Genomic DNA, 8,596 nt, shown 5'->3' on the forward strand with positions numbered 1-8,596 from the left:
TGCGCTAAACGAAAATGCCGCTTTCCGCCTCCGTCGAGGAGAAAAATAGTATTCTCACCACAGGCAGGAAATAAGAAAGCCTCAGATCACATGTTTGTCGACCTCGGCTTCGCCTCGGTTTTGTTTAAACCTCCAACAATTACATGTAATCTGAGACATTTCTTATTTTCCTGCCCTAGGTAAAAAAAAATACTATAATAAAACAATAGAAGAAATAAAATAAATAATAAAAAAATTGTTGTAATAAGTTACAGAATTTTTTTAGCGGTGAAAATTATCAGTGTATTATATCTTCATTATAAAAATTAATCGTATTATTTGTTTATGAATGATCTTCAGATGGTACTGTAAGCAATAAGACGCCTTTACTTCAAATAAATTCATTAACTCTTGATAAATATTCTTAACAATTAAGAAATATTTCTTTAGTGTTAATAAATGTACTATTCTTCCAAAATAATATTTATTGATAGTTAAATAACATTAAGTTCTATTTAATTAATTATCTGAAATATTAATTGGTACCATCTTATGAAGAAATATTTGAAATAAATTTTTTACTTCTCTATCCGGATATTGATTAGTAAATTCAAGTCTATTAATAGTCTATTAAATCTATTATAAACCTTTCATTACCTCTTCGAACTTGATATTTAAAAATTGTCTGTTAAATTCAGTTAAATCATCAAAAAATATGTAATCAAACAAAAATGTTACTTAAATCTTAAGTTATTCTTCAATCTGTATTGTTAAATTATATTCTTCTTTTACTCTGTCAAAATATACATTAAGTTAAGTATTTATTAAGTTATAAAATATCGTTAAAATATTTTAATATAATGTAAGCTTTTCTTTTGCCATCTGGCCAGTTAAGGCTTTGGCATAAATAAATATATCTATCTATCTATCTATCTATTTTTTCTTTCAGACCTTGATTATCTGTTTCTTAACCTCAAAACTGAAAATGAATTCATTAATAGGTATTAATAATTTTGAAAATTTATTTATATTCAATAAATCAACAAATTGTTTTAAAAAAAAATGAATTTATTAACATTAAAATTTTTATTTTTTTATTAAAACTAGAAAATCGAACGCGCTTTGCGCGCTTCCGTCGAATTGTTTATTATTGACAACTTAATTAATCAATATTTTTACAAATTCAACTCATTAATATTTAACCATTGCCATGGTAATCGCTGCTGTGGTAAATGTTGTCATAGTAACTGTTGCCATGATGATAGTAGCTATGGTAACCGTTGCTATGGTAACAGTTGCTATGATAACCGTTGCCATAGTAACAGTTGCTATGGTAACCATTGTCATAGTAACCGTTTCTATGGTAACCATTGCCAAAGTGGTCACCATAGCAACGAAAAGCGGCAATAATGAAAACATCACATCAATTTTTTAATAAAAGTATCTTTCTTCATCTAAAATATTCTCAAGAATTCATTTGAAGAAAATGTGTTACTTGGTTCCAAAGAATCAGTCACTAGCGCCAATTCTAGAAACATTTGGAACCGCCAAATTATGCTTCTGCGCAAGTCAATAATTTGTTCCGTGGCAATTAGAAAAAAATTGTATCACTAGTTATTGGTGAATATTTTTTCTACCTAAAAGAAGAAATATTTGATTTAATAAAAGAAAGTTTTGTGAATAAAAAACGTGACATATTTGAAGAAATAAAAAGACAAGGAATAAGTACAAACTGGAATGGTGAAATTAATTATCCTAGATACTTCAGAAGAGAAACAGAAAGCAGAATAAGATTGCATGCACAGGTCATGAAGAAAGAAGCGTGGGAATAAAAGTGTTGATGGTCGCGTGGGCCCGAAGCCCATATCCAAACTACGAATTAACTTTTTTTAAATCTTTACGATCTTGAGCATCAGTATATAAGTCTTGAAACTGTTTTACTTACAGAGATTCGTATAAATCGGCGAGCGAATAAGAAATACCTAAGAAGTTAAGAGCAAGCATCGCATCAAAGATCCGGAACGGTTTTATAAAGCCCAAAACTGTTGCCCGTCATTTAAACTTTATATTACACGAAATAATTTAACGAGTTTGATTACAAGCCAGACCACCGAGGTTTTTTATTATTGTTCTTGCGCAATTCTCAGCGCCTGACGCCGGAAAAAAGGTATCCTCTTAAAATAACATTATATTATTGTTATTATTATTTATATTTATTATTTTGGTACAATTATTTTGTTTTTTAGTGTTTATACTCGATGGTTAACATCATAACTCACGGGCTCTTTAATATAAAGAAGGAATAAGCTGAAGTTGCAGGCCTTGAGAGATTGTATGGTAAAAAAATTTTTAAGTTGAGAAAGAAGAAGACCTGCAGGCGTCGACGGTATTATTAATTAGCACATTAATTAGCTAAGGTATTATTATTATTATTTTATTGATAATTTTTATTATTTTAGAAAAAGAGATTTATTAGAATAATAATGAAGAAAACATCAAAATTATGTCGAAAATTTCTTTAAATTATTTTGAATAAAATAATGTAAAATTAGTTATTAAATTAAATACGTAAAAATTGACTACTTTCAAGTTTTTTATGTAAATAATAAATTTATATAATAATCAAACTTAAGTTATTGTTAATATGTTTAGTTTCTGATCTTATGAAGATTATTTTTTTAATTTATTCTATTGAATTTTTATACTAAAATAATATTAACTTTATTAATATTTTTAATTTGGTGAAGTTTACTATGAAAGAAGAAATGAAGCGAAACTAAAAATGAACAATACAAAGTCACGTAATAAAATTAGATTGTTTTGGAAATTTAAAAAATTTTTTCATTATATCAGACGTAAATAAAAAATATTGGGAATGATAATTAAATTATTGTTATTATATAAATTAATTTAGGCAACTAATTAATTAATTGTGTTAAAAATAACAAAAATCAGGAAAGTTTTAGGTTTTTAATTAATAGTAATGTATTATCTTAGTCTTAATTATTTAACAAAAAGTCTGTAAGGTAAAAGACCTAGTTATTGACACTGGCCTAGTTATTGACACTTGCAATTTTATTTTAATTAAAAAAAAAAAACAAATCAACTCTAATAATTTAATAAATATAATTTTTGAATTATAAATTTTAAGAAAATTGGTTTTTTGAGAACATTTATTTTTTTTAACTAGAATAAAATTGCAAGTGTCAAACAACTTGGTCAGTGTCAAAAACTGGGTCTTTTACATTACGTATTTTTTAATATCATTAAAAATTATTATTATTATTTTATTAATAATTTTTAACTTCCCGCTAAGAAAATCGAAGATTTTCAAAAATCTGGAAGTTATTGTTTTCACCCCGTTATGCAAAAATCGAGTTTTCATCAGATCTCGACGTTTAAAGGTCACAGGAAGCTTCCCTGACTATCCCCGCGAGGTTGTCACGGTGTCTGTATGTGTGTGTGTGTGTGTGTGTGTGTGTGTGTGTGTGTGTGTGTGTGTGTGTGTGTGTGTGTGTGTGTGTGTGTGTGTGTGTGAAAGTATGTGAACCGCTTATAACTTTTGAACGGCTTGACCGATTTCATCGCGGTTGGTGCCATTCGAAAGGGCTTGACCAAACTTAGATTTTGAAAACTATTTGGACCGATTCAGATCAATAGATTTTGAGAAATCTTCAAAAAACTGAAAAAAAAATTTTTTTCAAATGTGGTTTTTTTGGAATAACTTTTAAACGGCTTTATGGTTCAATTCCAAAAACTAATCAGCTCTTAACCTCAAAAAACCACGTCGATCGCCACCAGTCCGGTCAAAATCGGTTGATTCGTTCGAGAGATATCGTGAACGAAAGAAAACCGAAAAAAGTGTTTTTTCGGAATAACTCCGAAATTTCTTGCGCGATCAATTCAAAATTTAAGATTCTTTGTGAGGCTTAAAAACTGCGTCGAATGCTGCCAACTGCGTGAAAATCGGTTTATTCATTCAAAAGTTATTGCGGTTTAAAAATTCAAAAAATAGTGTCTTATCAAATCTCTATCAGACTTTTGAGCTCGAAGAGCTTTAAAGCATAGGAAAGCAATCTCTTTGAGCTCGGAGAGCTCAAAATAACCCATAAACTGTATTTTTAAGCTCGAAGAGCTAAAAAACGTCATTGGTGCAATTTTAAGCGCCTACGTATGGAATTAGCGGGAAGTTGCAGGGATGGCCTTCAGGGTCAACCGTTTTCCTAATTTTTTTTATTTGAGAAAAAGAGATTTATTGGACCAACAATGAAGAAAACATTAAAATGATGTCAAAAAGGATGTAAATTTCTTTAAATAATTCTGAAATAATATCAAATTAGTTATTAAATTAACTATTTAAAAATTGACTGCTCTCTCAAGTTTTTAATGAAACTAATAATTTTACATGATAATCAAAATTAAGTTATTGTTAGTCATTAGTGTCTGATCTTATGAAAATTATTTCTTTAATTTATTCTATTGAATTTTTAAGTTAAAATAATATTAACTTCGTTATTATTTTTAATTTGGTGAAGCTTACTATAAAAGAAGAAATAAAGCAAAACTAAAAACTAACAATACAAAATTATTTAATAAAATTAGATTATTTTAAAAAAAATTTCTTCATTAAATCAGACGTAAATAATAAAAATTCTTAATAATAATTCAATGTTTATTATATTACATAAATAAATTTTATGGAATTAGTATTATAATTTATTAACCTCAAATAAATAGTTTAGTTTTAGTATTGCAGAGATCTTGAAGAATATTATTTTGCCGTAACAGCAGGCGGAGGAGTAGAAGAAGAAATCATAAAATAAAATGAAATGAAATGAAGAAAAAAAAAAGCACTATTAAGTATCAAAGAGGAGTACCTTAACCTGTAAAAGCTGAAGTAAGAGCAAGAGCAAGGGAATAATAATGTATGATTTTATTTGTTGGTATAATAATTCATAAATACAGTATAAGGTGAATTATGGGCACACGTAGCAATTGAACATCGAGAGCGATTAAAATGCCAAGGATTGTTCAACATGTAAGTGTTTCAGACACACATTAAGTGCTGGTTTAACCTAAAAAAAAAAAAAAAAATACAAAGAAACAAGGCAAGAAGAGAATAAATAAAAGCGTATGTACAAGATACAAGTTGGGAGATGCTGGTTCCCTAATATCGATGCGGGAATCGTGAATTATGAAGGTGGTCGCGGTACCGGAGTAAATAAAAATTATTGCCGACGATTTGTTATCAAGCTGCAGGAAAAGAAACGGCATTGGGTGCAATACACTGGAAATAATTAACCGTTTGAATAAATAGTGAATATTTTAATAAAATAATTCTCGATATGAGGCACTGAATTAAATATTTAAAACGGCTATTAGGCTCTGTGACTCGGACGTTTAACCAGCGGAAACTTCGAAGAAGAAGAGCTTATCTCGGGATCCTGGTGGCACGGGAATATTAAACCCAGAAAGGAAAGAAGATAGCCAGCTCCTCCTTTACGACTTAATATGTCCAAGTAATCTCGATTATCTCGGGCTGGATCCTGCCGAGCCAGTTTAAGAGCTCAGGATCTTAAGTATGTAAGGATGCTAATTACTTTTATTTATCTAATAGGTCAGGATCGGCATCAGCGAAATTAGTTCTTCTGAAGAAAGAGAAGAAATATTATTTTTTTATATAATTAAAAGAGTGAGAAAAATTTTGTCTTTGATGTATTTGGGTGATTCTCTGTAAGGATGTTTTTTACTGTCCCAGGTATTTTTTTATTGGAAAAATTGTTATTTTGTTACTAAAAAAAATTTGTTACAAAAGTAAAATAGTATATTACACACCTAGGGAAGTAAAGTAAGAAATGTCTCAGATCACATGTAATTGTTGACCGAGGCGAAGCCGAGGTCGACAAACATGTGATCTGAGGCTTTCTATTACTTCATGTGGAGTGTATACTATTTTTGCTCGACGAAGGCAGAAAGGGGCAACTTCGTTTAGCGCAGCGGGCTGAAAGTTGACGCTTTCTGCCCGTCGAGCAAAACATTTTGCCCTCCGGGCGGAAAGTGGTAACTTTCGTCCCGCTGCGCTAAAAAGTTGCCGCTTTCCGCCTCCGCCGGACAAAAAATTGTATACACTCCACGGGAAGTAAATAAGAAAGCCTCAAATCACATGTTTGTTTACCTCGGCTTCGCCTCGGTCAACAATTACATGTGATCTGAGACATTTCTTACTTTACTTCCCTAGGTATGTAATATACTATTCTATTTGGATTATTGAAAACTAAAATGAAATAAATTTTGTTTTTTTTGCTATAAATTCGTAAACCACCGAAATGTCAGTCCCCTGGGCTGTCCCATTCCCAAAATAAAAACTTTAAGATTAAATTTTAAGTTATTCGTCAATAATATATAATTTGGTCCATAATGTTTATAAACTTAATTAGTTTTAACTAACAATCTTCTTCTATAAAAAGTACCGAAAATTAATTTGTTTCATTAAATTCATTAAACCAAAGTTTGTCCCAGGCGTTTTAAGAACAGTCCCCTGCCAGAAGTTCAAAGCCAAAAAAAAAAATCCAGCGTGTTATTTTACCTTTTGTAAGATTTATAAAGATCTAACTAGCCTTAAGTTAATAATCATAGGGCTGTTAGCGCTTTATCGCCATTTTCTTTGGTGTTAAAGCACCGTTTGTGCTGGAAATATGTGTCTGGGCCACTTCAAAACTCAGTCCCCTGGCAACTATTTTTATTTATAATTTATTTATAAAATTGGATCCATGAATCTTAATATTATTCTAATTAATGTAAATATTCATTGAGAACTTTAAAAGTTGAATGCATTGTAATAGTTTGCTTGATTTTTCTCAATTTGATAAAAAAAAAACAGTCCCATGGCAAACAGTTCCCTGTCATGTTATGTAGCAAAAGACATACAAATATCGAAAAAACAAAAATTAAATTGGCTATTTATTTATTATCATTAATCTGATAGTTTTGTAGCCCTTGTTAAATTTTTTTATAATAAAATCAAAAATAATTTGGTCGGACAATTTTGTACAGATTTAAGACGTCCTTACAGAGAATCACCCATTTTTATAATAAAATGAGTTTTTTAAATTAAATTTAGTATGAATAGAAAGGTCTTGATCTGAATTTGTGCCTTTTCATTGTTTCATATGGTTTTCTAAAATAGTTCATTTATTATGATAAGTTTTCAAAGTATTTGAAAATAGATCAGAATTTCGCGATAAACAAAATTTTTTTATTTATTTTATTTTGTAAATATAAATGTGGTTTTATGTAAAAAATTAATTATTGATAATTGATCCTGTGATCTTATTTTTTTTGTAAAGTGCAAATGTTATTGAGTTGAGTTTCATGAACGTGGACTTGACGCAATTTTTTTACAGTAAAACTGTTTTTGTTCAGATATTTATTACTGTATTAATTTAATAAAATTAATTGTTCAAATTTGAACCAACACTCATGACAACTAGATCATTAAATAAGAACGAAAAAGTATATTCCTACTTTATTCACAGGTAAACTTTTGTAAAAAATTTATTTCTGAGAATTTACTTTATCGTTTTGATAAACAATTTCATAACTTGTTTATTTCTCCACAAGTTACTAATCTCAAGTTTTAATTATTATTTTCAAAAGTCAAGTTTTATTGGAATTTTTATTAAATAAACTATTGATTTTAAAAAAAAAATTAGGAAAACGGTTGACCCTGAAGGCCATCCCTGCAACTTCCCGCTAATTCCATGCTTAGGCGCTTAAAATTGCACCAATGACGTTTTTGAGCTCTTCGAGCTCAAAAATACAATTTATGGGTTATTTTGAGCTCTCCGAGCTCAAAGAGATTGCTTTCCTATGCTTTAAAGCTCTTCGAGCTCAAAAGTCTGATAGAGATTTGATAAGACACTATTTTTTGAATTTTTAAACCGCAATAACTTTTGAATGAATAAACCGATTTTTACGCGGTTAGAAGCATTCGACGCAGTTTTTCAAGCCTCACAAAGAATCTTAAATTTTGAATTGATCGCGCTAGGAATTTTGTAGTTATTCCGAAAAAACACTTTTTTCGGTTTTCTTTCGTTCACGATATCTCTCGAACGAATCAACCGATTTTGACCGGACTGGTGGCGATCGACATGGTTTTTGAGGTTAAGAGCTGATTAGTTTTTGGAATTGAACTATTAAGCCGTTTAAAAGTTATTCCAAAAAAACCACATTTGAAAAAATTTTTTTTTTCAGTTTTTTGAAGATTTCTCAAAATCTATTGATCTGAATCATTCCAAATAGTTTTCACAATCTAAGTTTGGTCAAGCCCTTTTGAATGGCACCAACCGCGATGAAATCGGTCAAGCCGTTCAAAAGTTATAAGCGGTTCACATACTTTCACACACACACACACACACACACACACACACACACACACACACACACACACACACACACACACATACAGACACCGTGACAACCTCACGCGGATAGTCAGGGAAGCTTCCTGTGACCTTCAAACGTCGAGATCTGATGAAAACTCGATTTTTTGCAAAACGGGGTGAAAACAATAACTTCCCGATTTTTGAAAATCTTCGATTTTCGTAGCGGGAAGTTA

General features: G+C 29.9%; 1 protein-coding gene across 1 annotated transcript in view; it reads left to right on the plus strand.

Moving 5' to 3' along the window:
• The window catches only part of LOC123265635, a 73,416-nt gene that overhangs the window by 24,018 nt on the left and 40,802 nt on the right, over nucleotides 1–8,596 (plus strand). The gene's annotated exons all lie outside the window — the stretch shown is intronic.

The sequence above is a fragment of the Cotesia glomerata genome, linkage group LG5 (genome assembly GCF_020080835.1).
Source record: "Cotesia glomerata isolate CgM1 linkage group LG5, MPM_Cglom_v2.3, whole genome shotgun sequence".
In the NCBI taxonomy this organism is placed as follows: Eukaryota; Metazoa; Arthropoda; class Insecta; order Hymenoptera; family Braconidae; genus Cotesia; species Cotesia glomerata.